General features: G+C 40.4%; 1 long non-coding RNA gene across 1 annotated transcript; it reads left to right on the top strand.

Annotated features, from left to right (window-relative positions):
• Positions 1-15,528: 15,528 nt before the first annotated feature.
• Positions 15,529-17,224, top strand: LOC117542258. The gene is made up of 3 exons (XR_004568400.1): positions 15,529-15,610; positions 16,743-16,841; positions 17,153-17,224. It is a non-coding gene; the product is annotated as an uncharacterized LOC117542258 (long non-coding RNA).
• The last annotated feature ends 202 nt before the right edge of the window (positions 17,225-17,426 follow it).

Here is a 17,426-nt window from a genome sequence, read left to right as displayed (position 1 = left end):
TAGTATTATGTCTGAGTCTTGTTCTGCTTATCTGCTTTGTTTCGGAATGTGTTCAATACATTACGTTTTTATTCATTATTACTATACAATACATAGATTAAGAATAAATGAAACAAATAATACAACATTGACCTAAAACCAGATTTTGCAACCCTGATCTCCTCAGGCAAGTCTCTGAGGGTCTCGGGGCGCAGGACGGGCATAGGGTTTATACAAGGTCACAAACATATCTTAACATACCAGCAATACCATTTAAGAATGGATTCTTAAAGCAATATAATCTTATTTTCTTCTTACACCTATAGCGCTCACCCTGAACAGTGTGCTTCTTGTTTACATTTTCCCCTGCACTCAGAGGCAGGACATAAAAACACTTTTTATTTTTCTCAAGTCATTTACTTTTGGTGAGATAACTAAAGTTTAGTTCATTTTACCCTGTCTATGGACTGATTAATTATTAGTTGTTACAAAACATACACAAGACGGCGGGACAAACCAATATATACCCCCCATACAAACAATCAGACAAACAAAACATGAACTCGTAATAAACACCAGCGCGACAGCAAAGCTCATCCAGCTCAATTTAGTCCGGATTTTAGAGAGATCTTAGAGGGGGTGGGGAATTAGTGGGGCGTCTTCTCACGCCTCACCCTTGTATACAAGTTATTGATCGGTGCCTGAAAGCCGTCCAAGAGCGATAACTAAGCTTATCCTCTTGCGACAACCACTAGGCTATTTGTTTCTAGTGGCGCTGTGCCCCCCCGATCGGAGCCCACAGACTTTTTCCCTGCCCTTTCTCTCCAAACAACAGCTCAGTTGACTGTAGTCCGTACGACCAGCCTATATCTACTCGCCATCGAGTTCACCTCAAGGTGAAACACAGTTTGCCTATGCTTGCTTGCCACTACACACCTCTGATCAATTAGCCTATAATTGTATGTATGCACTCCTGACCGCTACCTGCTCCAGAGAGCCGTAGCGCATCGGGTGATGCACGCACTTCGCGCTGGCCCGTCTAACCATGAGAAAAGCGGTCCTAAACAACGAGTGCTTTTAGACCGTCCCGTTTGAAGGACGGTGGTGCCGTGAGTTAAAACCTAGACAAAAACTGTGATTTTCTTCCTCTCAGCCTGCACTGCTCCAGCCCCACACACACACGGTGAGGGTTTTTACACACACACACGCAAGGCTGCAGCTGGAGCCGTGTTTTTACAGAGAGGTGATAGCAGTAAATATCTCTGGCTGCTTATTTTCAACTGCTATGTTTGGCCGCTAAGACCCTCAAAATCCGGCGATTTGTCCAATACAAATCTTTTACATTGCTTTCAATTCACACAGAAGCTCCACTTCACTGATGCCCTTTCTTTAAGGTATCTCTAAACATGAGCTGTGTATGCCTGTATGGCACTTCCGTCCCGAGCAGCATACACAGAGGAAATAAGCCAGGACTGAGTCCCCAGACACTGATTCCCTGGGTTTATCATCCCCAAATGTTCATTAACCAAAAGGAAACGCAGCCGATCAGTTTCACAGGTAATTTTAGGATACCGTCAATCACAGATTCTGGTAAGGCGATGTCCAAATGTAGATTTGAAAATCACACTTACCAGCTCTGTAGATTTATTGGCATCCTGCCGACAACGCCAATTTGTAGAGGAAACTTCTGTGTAGCTATGCAGTGGGAGTCACCGACTCAGGAAGGAGACACGGGAAGAGCAGTAGCTTTGATGTCAAACACATGATGGTTTATTTGGAGTTAACGGCCGGAGGATTCACATCACAAGTCCAAGAGTCAGAGGTTCTGACTTCACGGTAGAGTTGCCACGTCAATTCTGAAGAACTCTACCCCAGACCCATGTATTTAGCTAGTTCAGAGAGCATCATCAACATGCTGCATAACAAGATAGAATGATAACACCTCTATCAGCTGACGCCAACAGGCAGGAACAGGGAGACAAAACACTGAGAGCACAGCAGCCAAGGTTACAGGTGCCTGTGCTCAGTCAGGACAGTTTGAACTGATACACTGGGTCAAAGTTATGGGCCTTGGAAAATATTCCACAACAAACATTAAAAACATCACTAATATCATCAACAACATGCGATCAAATTAAATTAGGGTTCACAGCTCACAAGGGAACATGGTCATTAGTAGATGTGTGTCATATGTATCCAATTTTATTTTGTATGTGAGGACATTTATTAAGACTGCTATTATTGTATTCAGTTAAATACACTTTGTGAAAAAAAATAACCTGCTTCTAAAGCAAACAAATGTAATGCTACAACTGTGCACTTTTTTTCAGATTCTGTTAAATTAATGCTAATTTGTTGTGTTTTTATGCACTTTTTTGACGTACCTTTTGTTAGATGAACAATGAATAAAAATGGCATGTTTTTCATCGCAGTGATATGTGTTGGTTTAAAATGTGTCATTACCCGCTTTTTACAGGCCGCTGAATGTCTGGCCCAGCTGGATTTTGTAGTTATAAAATCTGGCCCAACTGAATGTGTAATTGAATAGCCCTGCCTTAAAGGGTATGTAAGGAGGGATTGTTAGAAATTAAAATCAATGTTGATATGGCGTAATTTGAATTAAATACACTATTTAATTTAAATCAGTTTTATTCTGAAAAACCTGAAGTTCACTAACTATTAACTTAATACTTTTATTCTGAAAATTATTCACTTCCGGTTAGCATTAGCATGTGGCGAAATGCTGCATTTTCAAACCGTGAATCAAAGGTGAAATGACATGTGATGTTGTACACTGAGCACACTGGGTTTAGCACTCATTTATTGCCGCTGAATAACGTTTATTAGGGAATGTTTAAATAACCACAGACACCAGAAATTTGTAATTTAACAAGAGAAAAAGGCAGGAATTGCATTGGACCCACCCCCCGACGACGCCGGCCAATAGGAGAAGATCTCAGATGACAACAGGAAGAGCAAGCCAAGAATTGACCTCTTCTACCTGCTGACCTGGACTGAGGTCGGATGAGGAGAGCGCCTCCACTCGCACATTTCATTTTATACACCACCGCATCTTTTGTGTAATTAAATGCTGTTAACTTTTATAAGCTTCCCTTGACTCTTTTCAGTCTCTCCTGCCTTCAGGGTTCTAGAATACACTAACAACGCCCTCGGCTCGAGTTCAGGGCGTCCCGAGCTGAATAAGGCCGTCAAATGACGGCAAGACGCCCCCCTGGCGGAAACGCTGGTCTAAAAGCAAGAACCGCATACGTCATGTTTACGTAGGAGTGGGGCGAGATTAACCTGAGCTAACAGTTTAAGTACGGCAAATACAAGTTGTAACAAGCAGTAGCGCTGAGCAAAGTGACTAGAACGCAACCACACACTTATTTAAAAAAAACACTTTATAAAGTCAGGCAACACTAACCAGGCTTCGTGTGATTCTGTTTATTTGTGCCTTACTTTGACCATCCGTTCGCTGTTATTGATCATTGTGGAGAGCAGGCAGACGTTTTGTTTTGTATTATAGCAGCTATCGGATGGAATCAATACATGGGCTGCACAGGTTGCCATGTCCGACTACCACAAGTAGAATGAACTACATTAATAAACAATGAACCAGGGCACTCTGGAGAAAAGTACAAGGTTGGAGAAGTAGTTATTTAATTTAATCTGGCTTCGTATGATTAAAAGTAACAGGATCATCGACCTGACGCAGTCACCCATTGTTGTTGTGAGCACCGTTGGGGAGAAAATCAGCTACGTAAACGGTGACGTCATGACGCAGCAGCGGCAGCACCAGTCGGGCTCTGGGCGGTGTGAACAAAAAGGGGGGGGGGAAGAAAAAACGGTTTCGAATCAGAAGAGCAAGCACGAAGCTAGAACGGGAGCTGTGTTGGTGTGAAGGGGCATTCCATACTGTAGGTAGCTTCGCACACGGCTGCTTGTCGAGCAATCACTACACTAGCACAGCTGTAGCTAATCTTGAGCTATGGCTAACTAACGTTGTCTTGGAAATGAACAATCTCTCCTTTATTTAAGCAGAAGAAAATAAATATGAGTGCCTTTTCCACAATGAACAGATTCATGTTGGTCAATAGCCCCGTGTCTGTGAGCTTTAGTGAAAGCCACCATGTTAATCACCCATCCAGCAAAGTAGGCAGACAACTGTCACAACGCCTCCATCGCGCGCTCACTGTATGTACATTGTCTTTGAAATAACGTAATGGCTAGCGTCGGCGCTCTGCTAGCTAGGCTAACTATGTTCAGTTAGCTAGGTAACGTTAGTTAGCTTCACACACGGTTGCGTTGACCAATACATTCAAAAACATTTAACCGGCAGTATTCTGCTGTTCTCCAGGGACTATGGAGCTAGCTAGCTAGCGTTAGATACCATCTCCCCGGTCTTTTCATGAAAGGCATTAGCCCTAGTTAGCTAAATGACTACGGTCAAGCCAGCCGTCTTTCACTTTTGCGTGGTCAAACCAGCCGCCCCTGTATTTCGAGTGCGCGATTAGTTACAGGTTTACGGTAATGCAATAAAACAACCCTGGGAAGCTGGACGTTTCGTATGTGCAGTATTATATATTCGACCACTTTAAAGCTACAGAAAATCCCACAGAGGAACACTTCCGGTGAGGATTTCAAAGTAAAGGATGGCATGTGGTTCATTTCTATTATTTGCGATTGAGGAACAGGGTAATTTATGAGAATAATGTTAGGACTTATTGCTTCATAAACTTGCACAAATACTATGAACTACTTTTACTGTGTACTTTTTGAGAATGGCAAAATTCCCTCCAGAGAACAAGAAGGAGCATTTTCGTCTAACTTTGATGTGGGATAAAAAAACATTTCTTCCATAAGTAGTTTATGAGTCTGCCATGTTTGTACTTAGTACTTCTTAGACTACTTGCACAAATAATATGAACTACTTTTACTGTCTACTTTTTCAGTAATCCAATGGCAAAGTCACTCCTAGAGAATGTAATATTTCCACCACCATGTTTGACTGCTGGTTTGATTCACTTTTATCATTATTTCCTTTTCATCTCCTTACACATACCAATCTGTTAATGCCACAAATTAAGAGGTGGAATGTAAAGTTAACTGAAGTTCTGTAATTAAATAAAGTGTTGAGGTACTTGTACTTCACTGTAATTTCCATTTTATGCTACTTTATTAATAAATAAATTCTACTCCACTATATTTTCCAGGCAAATATGGTACTTTTTACTCCACTAAATGTATTTGTTAACTTTAACGTCTATGTAGTTTGACGATTAATATTATTAATATAAAATAAAAATAAACGAATAATATGATGTATGGTTATAGATTAAGCGACCCAACAGTATATACTACTGTAATTATAATGATTCCCACCTTTACCCGCTGCAACATTAAAGATGAACACATTAAGGCATCAATAATTATAATCCAGTATTATTCTTAAATGGGCCATTCTGCACTACTGTTTGTCTAAGTACATTTTGATGCCAAGTCTTGTACTTTTATTTAAGGAAGGTTTTGAATGCATAACTTTTACTGGTTGAGTTCAAATTGAAGTTTGTGTTTGAAGATGGGACCGGCCATCAAGAGCAAGAGCGTTATGGCTGGTGTCCCATGTTATACCCATTTTACATGTTTTAAATAAACTTATGAATACATTTACAATTAACATATGCATCTTTATAAATATACCATCAATCATTACTTATGTTTTATTTATGGTTATTTCATTACATGTTAGTTTATAATCATTTACATGCCGCTTTTGTGAGTTTTTTTTTTAACCTACATAAATCCTCTCCCTCTTCACGTGAGTAGTGTTTGTTATTGTGATAGACACCTATCTTTCCCACCAATCAGCAAGTGCATTGTCACAGAACCCGCCTATTCACCTCACAGCCACGCATTATGACCATGTGATGAGCCATTTTGGCAGTGATGACTTCGAAGTTGCGTTCATTTGTTTCCAGCATATAATATATTTCTTCACTGTGTAATTTGAAATTCATGATGACCCATCGTCAAGGGTAAGTATATTTTTCCCTACCAAAGTTAACGGACTAGCATGTCATTTGTATGCCTAGGCTTTCTTTACTTTGGAAATAGCAGCTTCTATAAATTGAAAAAAAGTTACTTAAGCTATTTCATATGTAGTGAATCCAATTGTTTGGCTATGTTATTTCAGGTGTGTTATGTTTTGTGTTGTGTTAGGGTTGGGAACCGAAACTCGGTTCCAGATGAGAACCGATAAGAAAATGCGGGGTACCCGTACAAAATACACAATTTCGGTTCTGCTTAACGGTTCCTAAACGCGGTAGACCCTGTATTCCACCGGGTCCGTCTTCGCCGTGGTGACCCGGTGGAATACAGGGACTGGCCATCTGTGTGTTCTGGAGAATCACAGAACGGCCGGTCGTCAGCGGGCCGTTGACGGCCGGCACCGCCCCCCATTTTTTAAAACGGCATCATGTAAGTTGCGCTGACAGTCGACAGAGGTACACAGTTGCCCCGCAGCGAGGCTCCCCCCGCACTCCCGTAGGTAGTTCACGAGCTCAGTCACTTCATAACACCAAAGATTGGTGGCGGTAAACGCTCTGAAGTGAGGCTCCACTACACTAAAAAATAAAAAGACAAGGCAGTGCAATGCCTGTTAATAGCTTGCCACAGGCATAGCTCAGTTAAAATAAAGCACAGCTATTGTGCAATACATTTGTATTGCATGTATATTTTTTATTTGTAGAAATGTCAGTTAAAGCTTAAAAGAATAAAGATATTTTTGTTATCTAAACGTTTGACCTCTTTCTTTTACAATTTTGGAATCGAAACGGGGAATCGATAAGACCCGGAATCGATAAGCAGAACCGGAATCGGAATCGATACATTTCAAACGATACTGTTGGAGTGGAAGGGGTCTGAAACCCACCTCCAGCTCCGCGTGTCGTTTGGTGAGCTGGGTCAGATCATAAAAGAAGGAATTCAAAGCACCAGATACAGGGTTAAACAATAATCTGTTTTAATGATAAAAGGTAAGAATACAATACACTTTTTAAAGGGGTAGGCCCACCCCTGCACTGGTCCTAATGCCGGGAGAACATCATCATCTTGACGGCAGGAGGAAAAGAGACCGGACACATGGACTCAACAGGAGATATTGTAAGAACAACAGGAGGAGCTGTGTGGATGGTCCTCCCATACAGGTCATCTATTGGCCCATACAAACGATGGGCTTTCGTAGCGTATCAGCGCACGCCAGCCGAGATGATCCGGAAACAGTCTCTTAGTTTGAAGCAAAACAAACACATCTGGTGTTCGCTGTCTCGTATTACTGCAGCTTTCACACACACACATTCTCCCTATGCATGTTTGACGCACACACATCTTATCCTCCAGCTCACCACACCAATGTCACATGTTTTCCTTTATGAAAGCCATACTTGTTGGGGTTTAACAGTCATCATCTCATGACCTCCTCAGGACCAGCTAACCAACAAAGATTAACTGTCCTCATACCCTCAGGCCATCTCTGAACTTCCTTCCACCCGAAGTCAGCTCACCCAGAATCAGAAGGACCATTGTCTCTCTAATTGTGTGTGACCCAATCGTCTCATGCTCTTTAGGAGTCTTGAAATGAACGCACATACATTTCTCTCATTAACTAACACTTAACATCCCATATATCAGGTGACATAAAAATGAATATACCAGAATTACACTGTATTAAACTTCTTGCTATAACACGTTAATTTAATTCTCTTCAATACCCATCCATATAGAAATAGATTTGGCCCATATGTTTTTATATGACGTGAAAAGGCTAGTTAGTTTTGGCTAGTTTCTAATCTAGGTTACCTTAACGTGGCGCGGATGCCTACATCGGCCATGAACAGCGACAAGTATCAACCGATATGGTTTGCTAAACTATTATGTCTTGCTTGGGATACATTTTAAAAAGGCGAACTATCCTAATTTGTTGTTTCTGCAGTGCAAGGATAGCTGTATTTGCACACGGACCGCAGACGCGCGCACGCAGTTCAGTTACTGCAGTCCGAGTACTGAAAATGGTGGCAGCCATTAATCAATATCATGTACAAAGATATCATGGTTGTATAATAAGACCCTATGGATGTATAATAAAAAAGTATTGTTAATATACATCCATGATATATATAGAATCATAGATACCGCGTTAGCGATTTGACGTTAATCTGCGTGTCCGCCATTGGAGAGCTCAACTTCTGTTATTGAAGAAATCCAGAGATGCAGACTTCTCTACAAAGTCGACTGTAACTCGCTTAATTATAAACCTATTTTCATGACATTCGGTTATAAACGTGAAAAACTGAACACGTTACTGGTTACTTATAGGAATTAAAATTAATTTACTGAATTATATATTATATATATTTTTTTATACATATATTGTGTTTTAGTATTGTATTATATGATTGCATTGTATACTCTGTTGTTATTCAAAATTAGGGCTGTCAGTCGATTAAAATATTACATCGCGATTAATCGCATGATTGTCCATAGTTAATCGCGATTAATCGCACATTTTTTATCTGTTCTAAATGTACCTTAGAGGAATATTTTTCAAGTTTTTAATACTCTTATCAACATATGAGTGGACAAATATGCTTTATGCAAATGTTTATTATCATTTGAACAATGACAAATATTCTCATCAATATTAAACAAAACAACCTCTGAACAATACAAATATTCGCCTCAATTCAACCTGGAACCTCTCATACAATACAAATGGTGTGTGTGTGTGTGTGTGTGTGTGTGTGTGCGTGTGTGTGTGTGTGTGCATGTGTGTGTGTTGGATCGTTGGAGCTATGTGCAACTCAAGGCATATGCTCGAACGGGAGCTGCCTGGACGCTGCAATCATGTTGCGCACTATCCGTGCTAAGTGTGCTGACTTTTCGTACAATGTCCCACTGTCTGGCTTCCTGCATAAAGTCAAGTGCTCGTCGCAGTTGTGTGGATAGAGCGCTCCTCTGTTTTAATTTAAACAGCTCCTTATATCCGTTAGCGCAGCTAGCTAGCACCAGATGCTAACAACAACAATGCACGTAAGGTCTCTCTCTCGCTCGCTCGGGCCACACATACACACACCCTCCCGGTCCTCCCAATAGCCAGTCGGTGCCTGCCGGTGAGCGTGGAAGTGTGGTCTGCCACAAGCGGGTGGCCAGCATCAGCTTGAAGATGGTATTTTAAACTCGATGCGCTCTGAAACTACGGGGCGGCCGAGAAAAAAAAAATACACATGCGTTAATCGCGTTAAAATAATTAGTGACGTTAATTTTTTTTTGCGTTAACGCATTATTACCACGTTAACTTGACAGCCCTATTCAAAATATATAACATATATACAATACTACATAGGCCTACAATGTAGTGAGTTAAGTGTTTGAGGCCAATGTTCAGTGCAGTCATATGTAAACAGAAATTAATTGCGCTCGAGATCTTTATATCTTTTCTACAGTCTTCTTGATTTTTATACATCATGATATGTATCATTTTTGTAACTTTGAGTATTTTTTTTCTTTACAGATCGTTTACTTTTTCAACTTTTGGGAGGGTATGTATTACTTCTTTTTGCACATGTATTGATAGCTTAGACAAATCTTGAAATAAAACGAACAATTTACCGTTTTCCTCCTTGTTTGAATAGTCCAGAAAATTGGTAAATAGTGCAACGGACATTCTGTCATGCATCCAGAGGCTGCAAGACAAGACAAAAGGGCCCCTGGCAGAAGAAAGCGCGTATCCAGAAGAGAGTTTCTGGGGAATTGTCTGCAAGGACTTAGGAATCACCAACGTCCCAAGTAATAGGATTAGAATTAAAAATGCCTACCTTCAACATCAACAGGTAATCATAAAATATATATTTTTTTATAGTTATTCCATTGTTTTGAATTTTGTTTGCTTTCGTAATATTTTTTAATATTAGATAACAGTCTTTCATCACCAAATGACAATGAATCATCATCTGTGGAGACAGCCAAGAGGTAAACTTAGATTATTTAAAAAAAGCTTTGGAAGTACGTTAGTTTAAGTGGGTTAGAATGAATTGTTAAAAAGTTAAATAGCTTTTACATCTAAATGTTAGATTCCCATCTTTCAAATGTGTTAAACATTTATATTTTTTAACAACAACTATTTTGGGAGTATTGTGAATAGGGTTGGGTACCGAGAACCGGTTCCGGTTCGGAACCGGTTCCAACATTTCGATTTCAACGGCATCATTTAGACATGTGAATTTCGGTTCCGCTTTTCGATGCCTGAGGAAATGTTTCTCGCCGCTCTCCGTAGCCTACTGTATGACTGTGGCGGGGCGGGAAATGTAGCGTTGTACCTACACTTCCTACAGCGTAACCTGAGACCAGGGCCGGCCCATCCGGGCCCATCGCACTGGTGTTATAGATGTTCAAAGTCTGAGTGAGCGTGGGAGCGAGCGAGGGAGAAAGGGAGGGTGCTGTTGTTATTAGCATCTGGTGCTAGCTGCTCTAACGGAAGAAGAAGATGTTTCTACAATGATGTGGAGGGAGAGTCATCTCCAGTCAGACTGAGGCTGATAACTACAGCTCAGTGAGGTAAAGGAGTGTTTAGATAGTTCACTTTAGTCTAAGTTATCTCAGTGGGTCTCAAACGTTTTGATCACAATTTATGTAAACACATATTTCCAAGGCACTCCTTTATAATTATTGGGATAAAACAGGTTTGAAATCATTCCAATGTATACTATAGGACAGTAAACCAGACATATCGTTTTAAACTGGAGAGATAAAAAAATATGCATAAATAAAATAGTAAAATAAGATATGAATGAACAACAAACATAAAACAAGTTACATGTATTTGTTATTGGCTATGGTAGGTTACTGGTTATGTTCACATACTTATTTGATTATTAAAATGTAAACCAATCTTTTTCATATGGGTGTTTAGAGTTGTACCCCCTAGATCTAGTCTCTAGTAATTCTGCTTAACGTGCACCAGATTGAAGCATTTTACTTCAAAATGTTCAAACATTTCTTCCCGGTATGCCTGAGAAGGCAGATATGCTTGTTTTTCTCAACAAGAACTATTTTTAAAAGTTGGACTGTTGCACTGTTGTAGCTTCAGTGGTTCTCAGGTTACAGTTACATAGCAGTGAATATAAACAGACTGATTAATGTGAATATTACTGTAAACTAACCTGTGTAAAAGTTTCTCGAATAAATGTAATTTTTTTGGTGGAAGAAGCATGTATCATTTTTTTTCCCTGCCCCTCAAAGAATCGGAATTGAGAACCGTTAAGAACCGGAATCGAAAAGTAGAATCGGAATCAGAATCGTGGAAATTCAAACGATACCCAACCCTAATTGTGAATGACATTTGCTATTTCTGAGGGATGTCCTTTTACAGAAAAAAAACATCTTCTTATCCTTACATTGTATGATGAAATTTGCAATATGCAGTTCAAGTTTGGATTTGGCAATTGGATATACTTGAATGCATATTCATGCATACCAGCTTCTAATCTACCTTTCTTACAACTTGCGGTTTTTTTTTTCATTCCACACAAGGAATGGAGAAAACTCAGAAAGACCCAACAAAAACGGCAGTTCAAACGTTTGCATTGGACAAATGTGATTGCAAAAGGTATCCGAAGTGTCCATCCACACTGTAGTTTTGGTTTCAAGAGGCACAGTGTGAAAATGATAGGCTCTATGACAAAAAAGCCACTGTTTACCTGCACTGGGTACTGCCGTTTTGATGACTGTCAGGTTCAAGTAAATGTGAAAGTGGAAAGTGAGTCGTCCCTCAAGGCTGTTGTCTGCTTCCAGGGAGGCATTGTGCGGCACAGCCTTCAACAGCTGAGAAGGAGGCCAATTAGAGCTGAAGAAAGGCAGCTGATAGCAGACACTCTTAGCTCTAAACTCCCAAGAAGTGTATATTTACAAAGCTTGAACAAGTTGGAGGAGACTGTTCTGCAATCTGGTTGCAGAGATGAGGTGCCGACAACTGGAGTCTTAAAGACTTTATCTTGGGGTGAAAGGGAAAAGCAGAGGAGGCACGAAAATGAGATGGTGAGTCTGCAACTTATGTCTGAGGATGTTCAGGACATTGATGACCAGTGGATTCAGAAGGTAATCGTGCAGCCAAAAGGTGTCATGCTTTGGTCTAAGAGAACAATTAGGTTATTCCATGACAGATCGAAGGAGGACATTGTCTACCTAGATGCCACAGGTAGCATTGTTAAAAAGGCAAAAGGGGAGAGCACACCTTTTTACATCTACGAACTTGTGGTCAGAAATCCAGTAAAAGGATGCTCCGCTGTCCCTGTTGCCACATATGTTACCTGTGAACACACCACAGCATCGATAACATACTTTCTTGGCTCTTTCATCCCAGACTGTGTCAAACAACATGGGCCAAAAATTCGCAGAAGACCAGTTATGTTACTTTGTGATGGCTCTGTAGTTTTGATGCAGGCAATGGCTCATAATCTATGTGGCCTTAGTCTCAATGAACTACTATCACAATATTATCACATTGTGGAAAAAGAGGAAAGAAAAGGAGCATGCACTTGCACTTCCTATCCTACATAGATGCCTGAGCCATGTCATGAAAAACGCAAAGGACCTCTGCAAAAAGCAGTGAGTGATGTCTTCAACTGAATATGATTTAGTTATATTTTAGTTTAGAGTATAGTGGCATTGTAATAATATTAATTCTGTAAATTCTTCCTCACAGTGCCGCGAAACACTATCGTCTGTGCATGCATGTCTTCGGGCTGATGACCCAGACTACTACTCTAAAAGAACTGGATCAAGTAGTAGTTAGTGCCACCGTGCTGCTGGCAAGTCCATGCAGTGGGGGAAATGTTGAGAAACATTTTAAAGACCTTCAGACGCTTTTGATAGCAGTTGCCCAGCCAGTCATTGATGAATCAGGCATTGCTGAGGAAGACTTTGTGGTAGGTAATCCTTTGTAGAATTGTAAAATAAAATTGAATAATGGATTAGTTGTCAACTATTAAATTAATCGCCAACTATTTCAAAAATCTGTTTGAGTAATTTCTTACGAAAAAGTATTGTCTAAAAGTAAATATTCTCTGATTCCAGCTTCTTAAATGTGAATATTTTATGCTATATTTACTCCTTTATGACAGTAAATTGAATATCTTTGAGTTGTGGACAAAACAAGACATTTGAGTACGTCATGTTGGACTTTGGGAAACACTGATTTTCTGAGATTTTATAGACCAAGCAACTAATCGATTAATCAAGAAAATTATCGACAGATTAATTGACAATGAAAATAATTGTTATTTGCAGCCCTAATGTTTATGTGTTTTTCTGGGTGCTTTGAGTATTTCCCTTTTGTGAGTTATGCCTAAATAGGTATAAGCTGTATGGACTTTTTTCCTTTGTAAAAATGTTCAGCAGATATTAATTTGTTGTAACTGCAGTCCATGCAAATACAAAATACACAATTACATGGACCAAAGAATTATAATATTGTAAGTAACATCTGGTTTAGTACTCAAAAATTCACCAAAATACCAAACAATTACATGAACGTGATTATGTGTCTTATAGAATGATTTGGGCCCAACACCGTTTGACTACCACTTTAAGGATGTCATCCAGCAGGCATCATTGGATAAAGTTGGAGAGCCAAATGAGTACTTTTGCCCAAACTTTATCCCCAAGCTGCTCAAGTACTTTCTGCCTCAGGCTGCTCTGTTCAAGACTACTACTGGGTTAGTTAACTTCCTCTTCTTCATCCATCCATCCATCCATCTTCTCCCGCTTATCCGTGGTCGGGTCGCGGGGGTAGCAGTTCCAGCAGAGAGCCCCAAACTTTATTTTCCCTGGCGACATCAACCAGCTCTGACTGGGGGATCCCAAGGCGCTCCCAGGCCAGCGAAGAGATATAATCCCTCCACCTGGTCCTAGGTCTACCCCTTGGTCTCTTCCCAGCTGGACGTGCCTGGAACACCTCCCTAGGGAGGCGCCCAGGTGGCATCCTAACTAGGTGCCCGAACCACCTCAACTGGCTCCTTTCGACGCGAAGGAGGAGCGGCTCAACTCCGAGTCCCTCCCTGATGACCGAACTTCTCACCTTATCCCTAAGGGAGACACCAGCCACCCTGCGGAGAAAACCCATCTCGGCCGCTTGTATCTGCGATCTCGTTCTTTCGGTCATGACCCATCCTTCATGACCATAGGTGAGGGTAGGAACGAAAATGGCCCGGTAGACAGAGAGCTTTGCCTTCTGGCTCAGCTCCCTTTTCGTCACAACGGTGCGGTAAAGCGACTGCAGTACCGCTCCGATTCTCCGGCCCATCTCACGCTCCATTGTTCCCTCACTCGAGAACAAGACCCCGAGATACTTGAACTCCTTCACTTGGGGTAAGGACTCATTCCCTACTTGAAGTGGACAGTCCATCGGTTTCCTGCTGAGAACCATGTATGTTTTAATTTTAAGCTTGTTTTTCCTATTATTAAAGTTAGATGCTTCTATGGCAGGTGACCTTGGACGTCATGGAAGAGGTCCCTTTTATGAAAAGCTGTCAAAGAGGTTCAAGACAGTTGCCCAGAAATCAACAAAAAACATAATTACAGCTAACCACAACTTTATGACATGGCTGATATCCATACAGTTGTAGGCACAATAATTCACCAAAGAGCTGTTATTTAACAGAACTACACTAAAGACAACATGACCCAGGGGATTATGGAGAAGAGCCAGTGGGATCTTAAAAAGATTCGCTTTCAGCAGAAGAGGCTCACAAGACTGGATGACTTTGTGCACACATACAAGGTCATGCACAACGCACTGTTGAGAGAATACCAAGACTCTCTGAAGACAAAGAACAAGGTAGGATATTTTGGCAAAGTCTTTACTTATTGTAATTGCCTTTCTCTGTCATCGCTGTCCTTGTTTGAGGGATCATAATGTGATCAAACTAATAACTTTGATCAAAGTTTTATATTTTCAGTTCTGTCACTTTGAACATGTTTTTGCAGAAATTGACACTACATACGTGTAACATAGTAGCTGATGAGAAAGTATATATTCATTTATTTGCATAGCAGAATTACTTTGAATTAGTTGTAGCTGATTGACCCCCACAACTGATCTGTTGTTAAAATGTAACAATGAAAAAGCATCTGTTATGTCTGTTTAGTTTACATAACTTTAATACATTATCCATTTTTACAATTATATGCATGGACTGAACATATTTGTAACTTTTTGTTAATGTAAATTACATCCCATTACAGGTCAGAATCACTTGCAGGACTAAGACATAACCTCAGGTTTAAGCACCAAATATATTATTGAAAACATCAACTAACCATAGGTGATGAAATTGCCATCACATAGTTGTCTAGTGTTGCCACATATCCACTAATGTGTGCCAATTTATACAGAATGCAATTGGAAATATTGGCTTCCATTTATAGTAACTACACCTATTGCTCTCTGTTTATTATAATTAAGTCCCACAGGGTAGATGTGGAACGGTGGAAACAGAGGAAACAGAGGAGGAGAGGTGTATATGTTACACCAATCACAAAGCCTTTTGATTTCAAGAAATCTAAAGCAAAGAAGGTAAAGGAAAGGTTACTTAATTGATCACAATTTTTTACAAGTGATGCTATGTGTTTCAGTGACGTGCGGTGAGGTTCATGGCTGGTGAGGCACTGACTCTTTCAGAGTCAGATTTACAAATATTATATTCTGACCTTAATCGAAATATTCTGTTATTTTCAAAAGCTTTTTTGGTCTGATGTTTCGATTCATTTTAAACAGACCGTTCAACAAAAGGATACCCAAAATCTAAATATTGGATTGTTCTTTCTTAGTAAGATCCCATTTTCATTACCAATGTGGTCTTACCTTGACTTGAAGATGAAGTCCATGCTATCCTTCTGGACAACAATCTCTATTACTTTTTTGTAAAAGTCCTCCTTATCTTCCTCTAGTTTCAAAAGTCTAGTTTGTTGTTCGCGTCTATACCGTCTCTGCGTAGAATAACAGTAGCAACAAGGACCCGTGGGCTCACGTGCGCCCCCTTCAGTGCGGCAGAGGTTATGGCTGCCTCCCCTGGTGCTTTTTTCATTGCCGTTGTACGGCGAGCCTAAATATCATATATACGTGAAATAAGTTATTTAGAGACTATGGATGGCGAGGATAAATGTAATAGAGGGATCTACAAACATTACATTGGTGACATACAGTGAGATGGTGCAGGCATGCGCTTAGTGCCCGCTTTCCAGCCAGTTTCTGTGAGGTGACGCATTTTGAGGTGAGGCAGAGCTCATCTGTGCGTCACCTTACCACACAGTAACTGGCTTGAGCGCGCTCACAAAATAAGTGCCCGTGCTAAATTAGTGCCCGCGCTCCAGCAAGTTACAGTGGGCTTACGTGAGGCAGAGCTCGTCCCTGCCTCACTCCTCATCGCTCCCATGTAGTTGTAGCGGAGCTCTGCAAATTTGCTGATTTTGACTATAAAAAGCGATTGGAATCATACATAAATCACATTTACAACACAGATCAGTGGAGACATTTTATTATTATTACTATTTAGTTTTTCTTTAGTTGTTTTTCCGTTACATTGTAGTATGGCCAGTCTATGAGTATGACAGGTGAGGCTCTGCCTCCCCTGACTGCACGTCGCTGATGTGTTTATATAATACAGATCATATAAAATGTTGACGTCAAGTACATTTGGGATTATCAGGTTATGAAGAAGATTCTCAACCCATCTCTGTCCACGTCCAACCTCAAAGAGGCACAGGAAAAACACAGAGACAGCTTTCCACAGCACACACCATCTCAGGTTAGTGCCTAACATTTTGCTGCATTTATTTTTAAATGTCCTTCAATTGTAAAGGATGACAGAATGGCTTTTTTCATTCTACTAGAAAGAACAAAGATGATCATGATGATCTTATGACATTTTGTTGATGTATCTTGTAACTTTTCCATGTGTAACATTTCTTGTCTCCAACTTTTGTGTTTACCATGACATGCTATCCCTCCCATCTCATTCTGAGGAACATGGACAAATAGTCAAATAGCTAATGTACATGTTTTATAATGGGGTGATGTTTGTATTTCATGGAATTATCTGTATTACATTGTTCACAGCTCAAGTCCCCCCACCAGTCAACATCAGTCATCACTGATGCACATGAACAGAAGCCCTCTCCAGAACATGTGACATCTGTTAGAAATTAAAATCAATGTTTTGATAGCATAATGTACCCTAAACATACCGTCAGTTTAAATGCTGTTTTATACTGAAAAACCAGAAGTTCTTGTGCACAACCAGTTGTTAAGCTTTTATTCTGAAAATCCTTCATGACGACATCCGGGACTACCGGCCATTAGTATCATTAAAGTGGCTATTGACGCCGTTAAC

This window comes from Gymnodraco acuticeps, unplaced genomic scaffold (genome assembly GCF_902827175.1).
Source record: "Gymnodraco acuticeps unplaced genomic scaffold, fGymAcu1.1, whole genome shotgun sequence".
In the NCBI taxonomy this organism is placed as follows: domain Eukaryota; kingdom Metazoa; phylum Chordata; class Actinopteri; order Perciformes; family Bathydraconidae; genus Gymnodraco; species Gymnodraco acuticeps.
The sequence above is the reverse complement of the archived record's forward strand: the minus strand, read 5'-3'. Positions and strand labels throughout refer to the sequence as shown.